Source organism: Melospiza georgiana, chromosome 5, assembly GCF_028018845.1.
Source record: "Melospiza georgiana isolate bMelGeo1 chromosome 5, bMelGeo1.pri, whole genome shotgun sequence".
Lineage (NCBI taxonomy): Eukaryota > Metazoa > Chordata > Aves > Passeriformes > Passerellidae > Melospiza > Melospiza georgiana.
In genome coordinates this window covers 51006401-51024003 of record NC_080434.1, presented here as the reverse complement: position 1 = coordinate 51024003, position 17603 = coordinate 51006401, and the positions used below count along the sequence as shown (strand labels likewise).

Below are 17603 nucleotides of genomic sequence, written 5' to 3'. Positions count from 1 at the left end.
CACAGATGTGAGATGTCTGTGCTGATGGACATGGTGATGCTGTGTTATGCAGATGATCAACCTATGGGACTGTCTCAAGAGGGAAGAAGGAAGCAGGCAGGGATGAAACAACATGCCCAAGAGCCTCAGCAGCAGGTGCCCCACACATCCAACCCTGTGGCAGGGACAGGAGGAGCTGTGCTGGGCTCCAAATACTCCACAGTTCCTACTGTTGTGTCTTCTGCTTCAGCAAGCGCCACTGTAAGACTACAATGGGATGGAGAGCAAATCACACCAAAACACCTGACAGGTTTTGGTTTTGTCACCTCCAGAAAGGTATTTAAGTATCAAGGTGATGTTCTCGTGCTTGGATGATGTTTTAGTGTGGCACTGTACTGCATATAAGCCTGGGAAAGTGTAAGGAGTTTAATCCCCTGTACCTGGCAGAGGTCTGCAGCCCAAGCATTTTGTGACTGATGCATTCAGCTAACTTTGTGAAGACAGGTTAACACTTCACACCTCTTCATTCCTGTAGCTTGCCCTGGACTCTGGCATACTGCAACTTCCTCAGTTGTCTTTTTTAAGCAGATCAGAAAAAAAAAAAAATGTGCCATGTGTTAACTACACCATAAAGAGCTACAAAGGTCTGCCCTGCAACTTCCATGGTCCTTCAGCTTTTTCACATGGGACTACACAGACCAGCAGCAGCCCTGACCATCTCTCTTCCTAACAGATAACAACCAGTTGAAATGCCTTCGCTGTCAACTACTGTAGAGTTTTAATGAGTAAAACATATTTAACTTGATTAAAAATTACAGTCCATTGCATGAGCCTTTCATCTTTATTTACAGTTACACGTATTTGCCTGAGCACATCCTCTGAGGCACAGAAGAGGCCCTATTCTGGTTCTTTAATTTGTAATTACAAAGTCGAGGAGCACTTCATGCAACAAAATCCCTATGTAAAATGTAGTTACACCTCAACAACACAACATGAAAAAATAAAGGAACAACCTAAATTTCTGTGCATTTGAAAGCCTCCTGGTGCTTAGAGAATGATTATGTCTTTCACTTTTGTATGCCATAAGAAAAATAGTTTCTTTTAATGAAAGGAAAATAGCCGTGGTTTATGATTTTTCTAAGACTTTGTTACAGTTTTTTGTTGATTTTGTTTTGTTTGTTTGTGTATGGGTTTTTGCTTTTTGTTTTGGTTTGTTTGTTGTTTGGTTTTGGTTTTTTTTTTTTTTAAATAGTCCTTAAGCCTTTTGTCTCCCAACAAGTAGTGAAATTGCAGACTATTCCAGCAGGCTGGTTTTGAGTTTCTGGGTCCTTGCCATCACCAGGATGGAGACTGAGTAGAATTACAACTAATGCTTTCTGCATGAATCTCCTGTTCATTGTGGGCCAGATTGTGCCATCAATTTTTAAGCAATTCTCCGCTGGTAGCGAAGAAGAGCTCTGCTTAAAAATTGATGGCTTGATCTGGCATTCTGTTGCTAATTATATATTATGAAACCTACTACAACCTAAATCAGATTCTATTTTTAAAATTAAAAAAAATAGGCACCCGGACAAATCCACGTTTTGTAAAGACTAAATTTTACTCTTAAAACCAGAAGAGTTTGTTTTTGAGTACAGACTTTCTGAATCAGTCAGCTCCACTTACTGGGGCTTTTGTTATTTTGTCAGGTATCAATGTGACATCTAGCCATGAAACGATGAAAGTTTCATAGTTTGGTACCTGACAGCCAGGCTTGGTTCCTTGTTATTCTCAAGTCCTCTCCATAAATAAGCAACCTCAGGTCATTTTGCCGTTCCTTCAGGGTTTCCCTTATCTGCCCACACTCAGTGACTCAAAACCTGAGATTAAAGAGTGGGTGCACTTAGAGCCCCCCTGAAGCACATGGCCACCCCAGGTGTCCCCTCTCCTGGTGTAAACCAGAGACATCTTCCATAATACACTGCAGATCATTTCCCTCTCATGAGGACATGTTGGCTTGTTAGGGAAAACAAACACATTTCTGGAAGCACAAGAAGAATGTCAAACAGCAGGCCACCTTTCCCCCAGATCACTAGACACCATTTAAGATGGATGGATGTTCCCAGGATGGTTGGATATTCCCAGGCAACCAGCAGTAGGACAAGAGGACACTGTCTTAAGCTACACCAGGGGAGGTTTAGGTCAGACATTTAGGAAGAATTTCTCCCCAGAAAGGGTGATTGGGCATTGGAATGGGCAGCCCAGGGAGGTGGTGCAGTCACTGTCCCTGGAGGTGCTTAAGGAAAGCCTGGCTGTGTCACTCAGTGCCATGGTCTGGTTGGAAAGTTGGTGTTGGGTCACAGCTTGGACTCTATGACCTCATAAATCTTTTCCAAACTAACAGATTCTGTGATCTGTGATATAAGAATTTCTGGTTCAAGTTATTAAAAAATTAAGCCATAAAAGTATTTCAAATTTAGGAAAATTCTTAAAACATATAAAGAAGGTTTTAATACCACATCAACATCAAAATACTACCAAAAAAAGAGAAAAAGGTCATGTTGTTTCATTTGGCAGACACCGACAAAAGTTCTGGGACATGCCAGTTATTTTCTAATAGGTGGAAATGAAACAGAACACTTTTTACTGACTTGATATCCCTGATCTTTATAACTGTTAAATTTCAGAGCTGACCTATATTAACTTGATCAAGAGAATAAGGCTATCACAGCAAATTTAAGCTTTACAGAGCAGTTGAATCAATACTAGCACTCTAATATCAACTCTACAGAACTTTGTCCACTGTAAGTTTTACTTCATGTCATGAAATACAGGAAACTGTGAATGATGAATCAGAAAGCCTTGCTGAATTCCCAACAGACTGCAACAATATAAGAAATACCACAGACCTTCAATACACACCTTGATTATCTAAAATACTAATTCAAATGGTTTGTTCTCCATCTACAACTGATCTATGTTTAAAATTTCTTCATAGAAAGGGTTTATGTATATACACCCACTTGTTGTAAAAGGGAAAACTAACCAGTACTTAAAAAAAGAAAAATTAAAACTAAAAAAACCCAACCAAACAAAAAAATCCCACCAAACAAAAAACTTAAAAAAATCATAACTAGTATTACATAAGAAAACCCCACTATCTTTCCCTTTCCCTCTTTTAAATTCTTATGAAAATAAATAGGCCACTTTTTACTGAGAAATGCTCCAGGGCTAAATAATGTTCTTTTCCTCACTCATAAGTTGTTATAATTACATTAACCACAACACAACAGCTACAAGAACATAATTAAAGCCATAGTTTTAAAAGATGAAACAGATCATGTAGTCCCCTCATAGACTCAGCTATCCTTTAAGAAAGCAAAAATTACTGCACAGAACAGGGAGAGCAATGAGGTTCCATACCCTGCAAGAAACCTAACTGAAGAATGAAGCTGCTGAGTTTAAAGAAAAAGATAAATGTGCATGTCTCTCCTCCTTCCCCATGCACCCAGCATAATAAGGATTCAAAGCTATATATCAATTAACGAATCAATGAAATTTCTCCTGCTGCAATTTCTTTATAAATTCACATAGGATTAAGCAAGCACAGAGACCTCAAGGCAATAGATTACATTTAATCATAAAGTTTCCTCTTCTGTCAAAAGAGCTGCTAACTAAATATATTTAACATGCAGGTATACCCACATACAGTGCAATACTTTTGCCATTAAAGATGTTCATGTCTTTTGAAGATTTACACAGATCGTTCAATCTTCATTGTCAATTATGGGCTGTGAAAAGAAAGCCCAGACTGTCTAGCTAGAAGTTAGCTGGGAATTAGCCATAAATAATTATACAGGTGGTGTATGTTGGGAGCGAAAACACAGAGCTTTCTTCGCTTTAGCAAATGAGGTCTCTGCTGTTCTTAACTGCAGCATCTTTTCATACATTAACAAGGCATTAACAGGAAAAACAAATCATGATCAGCCTCTACAGAATCAGGCTGGTCAGTATGCAGTCAGTAAGCACAGTCAGTTTAGGAACATGTAATTCTGAGCTGAATACAGTCCCCCAAACCTATTAATCATCAGGATCCATAGTTAGCTTACTGCTCAAATGAGCAGCATCTGAAGGGATAAAGGAGAGGGAGAACAGCATCCAACACTTACCGCTCAGCACACAGTCCAGCATTTCTGCTACAGTGCTCTCCTGAAGCTTGGTAAGTGTCAGCTCAGGAGAAAAGAAATCTGACTTGCCTTTGTCACACCAGGAGCTGTAATTTGCCTTGCAGGCATCCACACAGTAGCTTTAGACTAATAGACCACAGCTTTGAAAATACAGCTCGAGACAAAGGCTACACAAATGCAAAACTGTTGTCTGAGGGGGTGGAAGGGCTGAGGTTTTTTCCTTGTCACTTTTTAAGTTTCTTACCTTCTCGCTGCAGCTAAGAGGAATTAAATGCCAAGCACGTCATACAGAACCCCCAAGTCAATAATCCCCATCTCCGGTGGTTGTATTTAGGCATCCGACGGTGCAGAGCACTTGATGCAGCCGCGTGTTTGTACTTCAGCGACGGGGGCTGAACACCCGAGAACAGCAGCTCATTGACTCTGCACTGCACCGAGGCACACCACGGCAGCTCCCACTCTCCCGGGCTGTGCTTGCCGGCTCCAGCTGCGAGGAGTGGGTGCCTCTCCCTGGAGCCCGGCTCCGCCAGGGGTGTGTCTGCTCCTGCCTCCCATCCCCGGGGCCGCTCCCCGACACACCAGGGCTCTCTCCTCCTGCCACGCATTGTGTTTCTGGCCAGTAAACTCCAAAGATTAATCTTTTGTGACACAAGTAATCTTTCGGGGAAAGCTGAAGTGCACAGGGAGTCTGCCCCTCTCCATTTTCCAAAACCTCTGCAAAGCATTCACAACGTAGCTCTGAACGCAACACAGAAAGAAAGTCTCCTTAAAAAGGCAACAAAGATTTACAGCTAAATCCAAAAATTCAGACACAAGTAACAACTACATTTACTTCAATGAAATTACAGCTGCTTATGCTGGAAATGAGATTTATCCTTGAGCTGCAAAAACAAACATCAAATAATTTGATTTTCCAGAACTGGCACATGCAGTAATAGTAAATCCAATTTAGAGGTGTTGCTTGCACTAAAGGTTCCTGGAGCATTAGTTTTTATCAAAACTCCCCATTAAATGTGCTCAATCAGCAACAAAGAGCTGCTTCTGGCAGGGACTGCATTTAAAATGTATCAGAGCTTAAAGCCCACTCCAGGTTATTATTCGGGTTTCACAGCCACCTGCAGCATTGCACATCGCTTCTCAGTGCAGAGGGAAGGCTGGGGGAAGGCAAACTCTGACCAAGGAAAAACCCCAAGTTTGCAAGGACATGGGTCACCACCCTGCAAGTCACTCTTCTCCATCCAAGGGAACTTCTCCCTCCCTCAAATGTGCCAGCAGAGCTGTCTGTGGGATCACACCTGTGGTCTCCCAGGAAAATGAGCCAACATGCAAATGCCCACCAACTCTTTGAATTATCTGAGCCCAACCTGAGTGAAAGTAGAGCAAGGAACATGACCATGGACATTTCCACCAGCAGAGCTGAGAGGGTGAAAAGCAGTTAAGGATAATTTTCTGGCAGTCACTTCTTTCAGCTACACAGATGCATAAGGAACAGGATGTTTTTTTCACCACCTAAATGCACCCTCAGAATCTAGTGGGATGGATTCCTTCCTTCCTTCCCTTCCTCCAGCTTATCATCAACAAGGTTTGGCAGGACCACTTATGCTCAAGCAACAACCTGTGCCATCCCAAAAGCTTTCCACTGATTTCCAGGGAGTAACAGGAGGGAATTTAATAAACAAATCTGTTGATGCTGCCTAAGATAAAACAGCTCCAGCTCCTCCTTGGATGTGCTGAACACCCAGTGCTAAGAAGAATTCAAAGCCATGGAATAATTTTTGCATTGTCCAAGCAACTTCTCAAAAGACTTGACAAAAGTGTGGAATTCACTTGTGGGGAAAGAAAGGGGCGTTTTATGGACAAAGTGACACCTGAAACTGGTTAATGGGCTAAAATATAAACATATTACATTTATAATCTAGGTTCCAATATGCATTCAGCGTAATTTCTTTACATTTGAAAATGAGGACCCAATTGATTTGATAACTATTAACTATTACAACAACCCTCTTCGTTTGCTGCTGTCCTCTTTCAGTCTTGGTAAGGAGAATACAAGGGGGTATGGTAGCCTTCCAGCTGGCCAAACAACAGCACTCATGAGAACAATGTCAGACTTCTACTTGAAAGGCTTCTAAGGAGAGAAGCCAGATTTTGCCATTTTAATATGCTGGAACAGTTTGTGGGAGAGAACTGCTCTTCTCTGATCATCCTTCAGTATGAAGAGAGAAAAAGAGACTCAGCAAATACTTTTTTCACATGTTTATAAAGTTAATTAAAACTAAATCTTAGTTTTCAAGTTATTAAGTTGGCTTTTCAAGAAGCGAACTGGGGTTAAATTCTAATCCTGTGTTGGTTTTCATATTTTGTTAGATGCCACACTTACTGCTTGTGCACCTGTCAGTAATGATATAGCTAGACATACATGTGTTTCAAGGAATAACTTGCCCTGGTTTTAGCATTTAATTTTCCCTTGCCCCACACCCTCTGTTCCTCCAAGTTTGTTAATTCTAGTTGATATGTATGAAAAGGGCAACAGATTAACCTCTGCCACCAGATATAGGAAAATCTCCCAGGGCTTGACCAGCAGGCAGTTTCTGAAAATGAAAAACAATCTGAGCCAAATCTCTTCCCATTTGTGCACAAACAATTTGCTTAATAACTACAACTGTGTGGCAAATTCTCAATCACACCCAAAAATGTGGATTCAAACATGAATCAAAAATTTTAGCTATAGGCTTCAGGGTAATGGTGGTGGCATCTGGTTTCTGATTTCTCCCAGTTTACTTGAACTAATTTTATTCTGAAAATGAAAGGTGAAACTCACACAGAAGTCTTCTTTCATGAACTGTATTGTAAAGAATAATTATCAATAAGCTTTGAGACCAGTCCTGGAAGTCACAGAACTCCCCACTGGATGCCAGGTTTGGCTGACAAGCTCTCCCTAGCAACAACTGCTACCAAAAACACAGTGAAGAGATTTCCAGGACAAACACCACACTGAGTCCCATTTCCCACTACCAGGCAGGCACTGTGAACTTGCAGCCAAATCCCTTGGCAGGAAGGACCTTGTACTGCAATTTACAGTACAAAGCAAGCTGCAGAACAAATAAGCTTACAGCAAGTAATGGGTCAAATTTACACTGACAAAAACATTCCCAGCAGCCAGCCCTGGCAAGGTGAAAACAGCCCAGGAGAGCTCTTGGCTCATGAAGAGTTCACAAATTCAACTCCTGCACTGCCAAAAGTGCCAAATGAAGGTAAGGGGGTGTTTTGGGGCATGCCTGGTGCATAAATGACACCTGTGTTGTTCCAGGCTACCCCAGCTATCCTGTGCTGCCCTCTCACAGATCCCCAGCTGGGGGCTGTTTCCCAGGCTGCTGGGCTCCTCACTGGGATGAGGCTCAGCCAAGCTCAGCATGAGGGAATGGGCAACACTGAAAAGAATCTGGGCAGATCTCCATGCCCTTGGTAGCAATGAGGTGCCCAATTCTCTGGTTAAACTGCAGTGAACAGCAGGACACCTGAGTGGATGAAATGAGCTTATCCTCTAGACAGGGGAAGGATAACTCTCCCTAAACAGATCAAATATTCCCATTGCATGGCCAGAATCTGTATCTGACAGTGAAATACCAAGTATCCCAGCACACACAGCCCATGTAAGACTAGCAGAGCTATAGATGGGCTGAAGACACAAAAACAGAATCAGCATCTGAGATCCTCATACTCATCCTGAGCAAGGACTGGATCCAAGGATTTCACATACACAAAATTTTGAGGAAAAAAGAAAATTAGTTTATGATTATCCAACTTGGATTCAGGTTTCAGTTTGCTTCAGTTTGAGCAAAAGCAAAATTATATTATAGCAATATATTCATACTGTGAGGCCAAGAGTGCATTTCAGTCAGTCCTAGCAGCTGCACTCACACTGCTGGCTGACAGCTGTACCCTTGCAGTCCTACACTTGAGGGAAAAGCCAGAGCAGGTTTGCATCCCAGCTCGTGCTACTACAGCACTCAAAAGCTCCACTTCTGCCTCACAGGAAGAGAAACAAATGTTTCCCAAACTAGCCCTGCCTTTGTACTCTGAAGCATCCATCCTATCCCTCACACAAAACATTTTGACACATTCAGGAAACAAAAAATTTGTCCCTTTTGCAAACCTCAGAGCACTACAATATTCTTTAGTCTCTAACAACATAGAAACTTAAAACCTCCCCTCATCAATGATCATATACTTTCATCAAAAATTATCACAGAGTAACAGCAATGCCAATCTTCTAATTTATCTGAAATTTCCTATTATTTTTGAAAAGAGGAGAGAAAGTGAGAGGCAAGTGAGGAAACATTTCAGAAGGTTTAAATCTAGAATACAGGCAGGTATATGAGAACCTTCCATACACATCACATAATGAGTTTCCAAAATCCATGGGTGGATAAAGAAAATCTGAAATACTACCTTGAATCCTAAACAGTCCAAAGTGACAAAATGAATATAGCATTTGTAAAAGCCTGGGTTGGCAATACTCCAGAAGAGCTTTGTTTGTCTTTTTTCCATTAAGGCCCCTGGAGCCATGTATGTACTCCATCAGTGATCAGAGGGCAAGAACAATTGCTCAGTTTCCTTGTCTAATCCATCTCATTATGTTCCTGATGGTGGTTGAGTAAAAGCAGAGATGAAAAGCTATTTCCCTAAATAAATACACACAAGTGTCCTCCAAATAGGAAAAGAAAAAAAGGAATCTTTCTTAGTAATAATTTATTTTCTTGTGGATGTGGGTGCTATCAATCTTAAACGCATTACTACATTGTTGGACATACATATATGAAGTTTCTTTAGGTTCTTCAGACACTGCAGAAAAGGAACAGGCAGAAAATAAGCTTCTTAATCGATGAAGGACTGATGAAACACAACTGCAAAGCAAATGCAATTCAATTTACCCTTAGCAAACTGAACTACACCTGTGGTGGCTTTCCAAAGGAAGGACCTCCACTGCTCTAGACTGTCTGCCATAAGGACCCGGGGGGCCCTTCCAATCTGAGCTACGAAAAAATAATTCTGTAAGTAATCTACAGTGCCTCTTTCTGCATCTTGCTGGCAAATCCAGCATCATTATAGACACTGCTGTGCCAGCATGAGGTATCCCAGAACAACGGCAGGCTGACTTTCACAGGGTCTTGTCTGAAGTGGAAAAACTCACTTCACTGATGTTAAACATAGGATCAGGAGAATATTACATCAAATATTGAAGACAGCCACCTTGCAGACCTTTAACTCGTTCATATTATTTTAAAAACCATAGTAGGCTCCTTACTTTTCCCCCTGCTATTTATTGCTTGTATGAGAACCTTAGTACTGCTAAAGAAAAAACATTTACACCATCCTTATGCCCCCAAAGGTACTACATTGATTTTGCTGAGCAGTATTCAGGTCCTGGAGGTCCACCTCCGTAAGTTAGTCCCTAACTCAACTCATAGTCAAGCTAATAAAAACCTTCCCATCAATTATAAGGGAATTTGGCCCAACTCAGGACACAAATGTACGTCCAGCCAACTTGGAAATTAATCAAGGTGGGGAGAGGGGAACTTCAAGCAATAAAATAACGAAATTTTAGAGATATTTGAGTTCTATGTTTAATGCATTAATTCAGATTAGAAATTGAAAGCATTTTTATGGGATAAAGACAAACAGCATTTGTGTGAAGATGACTGTCATCAGAAGAGGTATAATGCACATGAATTTTTCAGTCTCACTAGGCACAAATTTATTTAAAAAAATACAGATGTTAATGTAACAATTTCTAAATACAAAACCAAATCAGTCAGTGAACAAATCCCTAAATATTTAAGAGACTTGAATTATCTGTTGACAAAACTATTTTCATTTGCTCAAAGTAGTGTTTAAATTTCTGCTAATCAATCTGCACATATCAAAGAGGCTTCAGCAGGCAATCTACCTCCAATGCCAGAGGCCAAATTGTGCTGAATACCCCTAACAAACAAAGCCCCTTTTCCCTGGTGGAGCCAGTGTTAGGTAAGAAGCCAACATACTATTCTCAGAATTAAAATCCTGAAGTGAAAAGGCTTTCTAAATACATGGAATGGATAGGACAGTATATACTATGATTTACATAAAAATGCACTGCATATAAATATTTGAATTGCAATCATCTAGCAGCAAATGTGAAAAAGCATCCAGAGGTAGCTGTGACACTTAAATAATTGAAGAGCCAAATTGATAGCAAGAGAATCCTCTTAGAGGCGCATTTCAAATTATTATATAAGTGCAGGTAGTAGAGTTTGTGACTGCATAGAGAGACACAGGTGAAAGCCTGTACCTCATTTTACTATTGCATATAGCAAATGCCAGAGGACATTCAGTGATCTACAAATACATAGACATGTCACAAATCCTCCTGATATCAGGAAAATAACTCAAGCAAAGATCAAAGGTGGTTTTATCTACGTGGATATAAATACTTACACAGTAAAGGTGTACATAGAAACTTCCTACTCTCTCTCTAACCCACCAGAACAATACTGGCATAAGGTGTTTGGACAGGAGGAAGAGCTACACAGGTCACTTTCTGTCAGTACGTTTGCTTTTTAATTTGCTGCATTAGAAAGTTGTGAATCTCCCATACTATATTAACTAGCATAATAGTGAGATAATTGAACTAAACACTTCCTGCTGCACAAATATTTTTTCCTCTCAATTATTTTTTCTGAAATTATTTGCCCAGTAACAATTTTTATAAAGTCAAAGTTTTGCTCACAATAGAAAACAATAAGCAAAATAATTACATGTCTTGCAAAAGGCTGACATTTTCAAGTGAACCACTACACAACAGAAAAGTGTTTTACTGTTCATATAAACATACTACAGTCAAGGTTGCAGAGAGCTTTATGAACTTTTAGCCAGCAAGGTGTTAGTAAGCATTATTGGCACAATTTTTCATAAAGCATTGCTCTTCTCTTCAATGGCCTATACTTTCTTTGGCTTTTCTCCTCAGAAGGTTTTTGTATGTCCACCTTAGTACTAACTGAACAGGTTCAATATATAGTAGACTAACAAAGTGAAATCACTAGTGGACTAATTTGGCTTTCTCTCATCTGCAACAGAGACCTTACACTAGGAAAGGTCTTGAAATGAGAACAAAAGACCACAAAAGGTTGCTATTGAGTCTTTTTTGTTTTGTTATGTTTTTAAGAAGTATTAGTTAATTATTTGACAGCTATTTATTCCATAGGTGGCTCCCTCTATACACAGTTCCTATGTTGGTATAGCCTCTGAGAGATGTGTAATTAAGAGTAACTTCAGCACTGCTGAAGATAAAGGGAGTGAATGCAAGGCAGGCACCTTCAATTGACTCCAGCTGGTTTGGGAAGGAAGTTGGTATTTTTTGTTTGCACAGCCTCCTTGGAGAGGAATCAACAGAAGGCGTATGCACCCAAGTGATGACCACACAATGTAAGTAAGGTAGGTTTAAACCATCTTTGATTGTGAGGTAAGATCAGAGCTTCTAACAGGGTGTTGAAATCTAGCAGGGTTGTAGAGAGTCTGGGAGGAAGATGGATGTTTCCTGGGGACAGGTACAGAGCTGGACAGCAGCTGCTTTTTCCATCACTGTTTTGCCATGGAGTTGAAGCAGCAATTACTTACAGAAATCCAGCCTGGACACAGCATCTGCTTAATTAACATACAGAGAAAAGAATAGTAGAAGAACTCATCAGATTTCTACCCCAAAATGGCAGTCAGTAGCTCTCCTGAGCTACACACACTTTCACAGGCAGCTCAGCTGCTCTCAAGGGCCCTTTGTGATAACTGCTTAAATTCATGGATTACTCTAGCTGTATCCTGAAGTGTTTGAGTTTAATAGCTGAAATAACAGGGAGTGTGTGGAGATTTTCTAGCACAAATTTGTATAAAGGCTTTAAGCCAGGGACTCAGTCAATGTGCCATCTCATTAATTGAGACAACCTGACTATATCACAGTGCTTATTTGTAATACACATCTAGATATATCATTTGTCTTAACTGAAACTTTTACAGTGGAATAATTTCAAGCGCTATTTAAAAAGGTTCAGGTTGAAGATCAGGAGGAATTTGTTCCTAGAAAGAGTGACTAGACATTGGAATGGACTGCCCAGGGAGGTGCTGGGGTAACCATCCCTGGAGGTGTTCAAGACAGGACGTGACTTAGTGCCACGGTCTAGTTGACAGGGTGGTGACTGCTCTAAGGTTGGACTTAATGATCTCAGAGATCTTTTCCAACCTAATTGATTCTGTGTTTCTATGTAATATTTTTTCATCTCATTAGTGAGATTACTCAGAAAGGATAGAAGGATGCTGCCCCAGTTGAAGCCATGAGCAACAGAAAACCACTGGTGCAAAACTACAGGCGTTTCAAATTACATAATATTTCAAGTTAATACCAGCCTATTTCAATGCATCTTCAGTCTACTGTGTCTTTCATGTTAAATCCCCAAGCTAAAATAAACCAGTTTAATGAATCCAAGTATGAATGCACACATGCAGCTTTTTGCACCCACTTGACCACGTTTGCTTTAAAACACATCAATTCTGTAAGCCTGACTGGATTTTCCCTTTCACAGCTGTATTGTTTCATTACTCCCTCCTAGAACACACTGCACCTCCAAATAATAATGCCAGAACTTATGGATATAAATGAGAAGTTTTGCATAAATAACTACCTAAACTATTTCTTAGTGAGAAGGGAAAATGCTACCAAAACACACAGAAAGGGATCCTCAAATGCAGCTGGCTTAGGGAAGAAGGAAAAGCAAAAGATAACTGTAAAAACCCAGCTAAAAAGAGAGGTCAGAAAAGCCAGTAAAATCCTTTTTCTCCAGTGTAATCCTTCACCTATGCCCTATTTATGTGATTCCTTACAGTATGTTTTGTCCTTATTCCAAGGTTACAGGGACCGAAGGGAATAGGCAATATTGATTAATGGTGTTTCAGAGATTGAAGAGCTCAGCTGAAATTACACATTCTTTGGGAGGTGTTATCTTTTCAGAAGAGCAGGTGCAAACACCATTTCAGTTTAATTTATTTTCTGCTTTTCTCAACCATGTTGCTAATGCAGAAAAGAAAGTTTATTATTCATTATCTTGTGCAGTTTGATAAACTTCTCTCATAGAACTGAAGAAAGACTCAGAGCACATTCAATCATTACCTCAGAGGGAAGGCAATCCAAAAAAACTTAAACACCTTCTTCAATGATGCATCTAGAAGCCACAAAATCTGAATTTAGACACTTGATTTTCAAAGACACAATGTGCAGAGATCCTACTGAAGTCAGTGGACAGCACAGGTGTTAAACACCTCTGAAACCCAGACATTTTTGTTAACCATGGAAAAAGCAAGGCAGCATACTAATTTTAATTCCCCATATTCTGAGGAATTTGAGCCATAACTTTACATCCTATCATCCCCATTTGCCACAGATTTGTCCCATTTTTCTCTTATATCACCTCAAAAGTTTTCTCTTGTCCTAACAGCTCCTGAGATAACAGAGCTCAGATAATTCATATTGCTGTCAGGGCTCTCTTCTCTTTCAGCTTAGAGGATTATGTCTATCTGACCTGGGGCATCTATTAATTTAGTTGCCTGCTCTCCCCTTCTGAGGCAGCTTGAGCCTCATCACATGTGCATCCATTGTTCTACTTTCTTCAAGGCCCTGTCTGCCTTTCTCCCCTTTCTGAATCTCAGCTTCATTTTATTCCTATGTCTAGGCAGCAGAAAAACAGCAGCAGTTCAGAGAAGCAGGGCAATGGACATCCCTACCCGATAAAATGGGGCAGAGGAAGGAGCACAATACATTCACATCACCCAGTCAGAGTGTTTGTGGTCAGAAAACTTTAATACCAGAGAATGTGCCTCTCCCATCACTTAAGAACCAAAAGCAACCAGGCTCCCTCCTCTGCCTGTCAGAAAACACACGAACTATACATTGAAAACAAACCTGCTCTGTGTGGTGACAAGGCTAGTGGATGAACAGACACATGCTGTTGTTCTGTCCCACAGACCAGGTGCCCACCCCATCCAGTTCCATATTCAGACCCATCAAAGATGTCTCCTGGATTCACCAGCAGCCCTCCTTGCCAGCTGACCACAGACTGTTTCAGCTGGATATACTGCTGTTGTATGAAGTCACCAGGAGACAAGAAACTGTGATCTTTCAGGCAGTTAAAGTCCTTTAGATTTTTTAAAACTTGAGGTAGGCTTGGACTGGTGGAGTAGCGATGAAGATAAAGGAGGGTTCAGGTAAATGTGCTAACAGAATCTCATTTACAAAACTGATGAGCCATTGCCTTTTCTCTCTTCCTTGTTAGTGAGCTGCTCAGAAAGCAAAGGGCATGCACCAGCAGTCCAGGAGGAGAGACAAACCCCAACCTGAGGAATGATTAATGTACAGTCATGCTGCTCACAAGTGAGAAGAGCAGCCCTTTTACAGCCTCAGTGCATCCTGAGGCTGTAAACACGCTTTTAATGACGAGGAGAAAAACATGGCATGCATGGCTTGCTGAGAAGCAAACACAGCACTGACAATTACTCACTGATACACCTGTGACACCTCCACGTGACAATGACCTTAGTGATCTTGAAATCAAACTATTTGTACAATGGCAAGGACTGTTCTTATTTACAAATAATACTAAATGAATCACCATGACTCTTTTCAGAACAGCAGGAGAGGAAGACTGTACAAAGGACAGTGGTTTTTGACTTTTAAAAATCACTAGGTATCACTGAATCTTGCAAAGGGTTGCATGCATACAGGACATTTATTTTCTTCTAATGCCCATATATACTTATCAAACAAAGGAGCTCAGTGTACACATACATGCATACCCACCAAGTTTTGGGAATCTGCTTTTGTTCATGGTTTTATGAAGGCATTCCAGGCCTTTTAAACTCAAACATATTTACTGACTGATCAATTGAAAACAAGGGATGAAACACAAAATCACCACACAGCCCGAGTTAACCAAATGAGGAAGCCCTTGCTACCCCAGAATTACTAAATAAGAGTCTCCAAAGGGCAGTATAATGGTGTAACCTATGGAGAGAGTGATTACAGTCTCCTGGAAAACACTTCTGCCTCAGGTGAGATAGCAGCCACATCCTCAGATTAAACTTTCATCAGCAGATCTCTGTGTTTCATCAATCTTTCATTATGGCAGAGCTTAGAAAATCATCTGCTCATGTGTCATTAGAAAATCTCTTCATCTTCCAAAGCAGAAACTACACAAATAAATTAATACAAGCAAAAGAGTTAAAAAGAGGGCCTGCAGACCATTTTTGGGTTCAAATAGATCAAAATACAGAGAAATATAAATTTCTACAGTATTTTAAAATTTAAATACTACTTTTCAGAACAAACCCAAAAGGTAAATTATACAGGTTCTTAGATGAGAAGATATAGCTAATTAAGGAAATTCATGTGCAACAACTTCTGGAAGAATTTCCCACCAGAAACTGGGATTTCATCAACTTCATGAACACTTACTCCACCTAAGCAGCAATGTGATCCCTACCTTTTTTTCTGGTGGTGGCAAACCCATAATCAGGGAAAGCTGCTTTTGCAGTCAGTGAATGGCTTTGGTATTTCTCACCTCAGTAGGAACAGGTGATTTCACCAGGATGAACGTAAGGACTGTGGGCTAATGTACACACATGAAAAGAGTTGCAGTGCAGTTTCCAGCTCAACAATATGGTTTTCTCAGCTTGTATTCTCCTTTTGGTTTGTCTCAAAATGTTTTTTTCTTGTGTGTTAGTGTTTCTTCAGCAAATGCTACATCTTTTATGCTACCTCTCAAAGCATGTTTCCTACACTGAATATCTCTATATCCAAAACATATTGTACATCTGATTATGCACTCATAAGTTCGTTCTTTCTGCTTGTCATTTTGATCTTGTTATTTCACATCACATGCAGTCTGAATTGACTTACAAGTAATAGCTACACTGCTTTTCCTACAATCTTATTTTTTAAAATGTGTCAATAAAATATTAAACAAATCACATTTCAAAAAGAGTGGGCTCCAGTCCTGAAAGTCATTCTGGACACAAAATTTATGTAAAAGCATCTATCAAAATTCTTACAAATGGCTATGAATAGGAAAGTTCTGAAATAAAATTTCTTATGATGAAAAAAATCCCAAATACCAATAAAAGTTGCTAAGAACATTAGTGTGCCAGCAAATGAAATATTAAAGCTGTTTTTGACTTTGTGCTTAATACCTAAATACAATATATATTAAAATTTATTAAATGATTTCTTGCTGTTCCTTACAGCAACTGGTCAAGAATTGTCATGGTGTCTAAAAACAAGAAATGTTCACTTTGAACACAGAAAGGGCTTCTCCCACAACTGACCATTTAAACATGAGAAAAAAATAGTTTATTTCCTCTGCCATTTCTCTGTATTGTCAGCATCATATATAAAACTTCCTTTCAGGAAAACAGTTGAGAAAGTGGCTACCTTTAATGACTAAAAAGAAGAACTGGGTTTGAGGAGTTCTTGTTGTTTGTACTTTTAAAATTGGACCTGTACTTCTCTCATATATTCCATATCTAAACATTTTTTCTGGATAGAGATAAAGTTTCTGCAGAAGTGTTAGAACTGGAATTCCTCTTTGGCCCCCAGCTATGGCATGCAGAAGGGCAGGAGTGAGATCAGAGATTTCCCATGCCTTGCACACAGCTCTTGGGGAATGCTGTGGGGCACCACAGCAGGTCAGAGCAGACAGGGTCACCCGTGCACACACAGCCTTTCCCAACCCCTGCCCCATTGATGGGGCTTATGTTCATCTAGGAGAGTCTGCTATTGCCTCCCACCCCAGACACATTCCACCCAAAGCACACAATGTTATTGGTGCCACATGATTGCAAAAGGTACATTTCTCTTAAATGTTTCCTAAAAACATCCATGACCAGTTCTGCCTTTAGGAAAAGCAGGTACCCAGCCTGAAGAAAAATGATTCATTATCTTCTTTATAAAAGAACATAATGGAATGAGTTTATTTCACAAAGAAATGTAAGTATTTGGGAAAAGAACTGTAAATGCTTAAAAAAAATTTAAGATCAAAGCTGGAATCTTTTACTCTGTAAAGCTGCATCACATTTGGCTGCCCCTTAAAACGCTCTATTTATTTTCTGACAGAAGCAAGGTACTACAAAAACTGACTTGAAGGGAAATGTGTAATGCACCCATTTTCTAATGCAAACAAAGAACTCCAATGGTTTATTCATTAGGAGTTAAAACCTTTTTACTTCCCAGCGTTTCAAACTGGATTTGCCCTTTTTAGACCTCTCAAAGATCTGTACCAAAGGAAGTGAAAACCAGTTAACCTATGCCCAATTGACTATCAGTCATTTATAAGTGTAAAAAAATTAGAAACCTTTAGTCACCTAAAAAAATAATCACCTTCTCTT

At 40.0% G+C, this 17603-nt stretch overlaps 1 protein-coding gene across 7 annotated transcripts in view; it reads right to left on the bottom strand.

The window, feature by feature from the left end:
• APBB2 (amyloid beta precursor protein binding family B member 2) overlaps positions 1 to 17603 on the bottom strand; it is a 163704-nt gene that overhangs the window by 20000 nt on the left and 126101 nt on the right. Inside the window, exon 1 of one of the 7 annotated variants that reach the window (XM_058023912.1) lies at positions 4390 to 4639. The exons of 5 other annotated variants lie outside the window; for them this stretch is intronic. The gene's annotated coding sequence lies outside the window, so the exon portion shown is untranslated. Of the gene's footprint in view, positions 1 to 4127; positions 4281 to 4389; positions 4640 to 17603 lie in introns of those variants that run through there. One more of the 7 variants, XM_058023913.1, reaches the window with a different exon arrangement.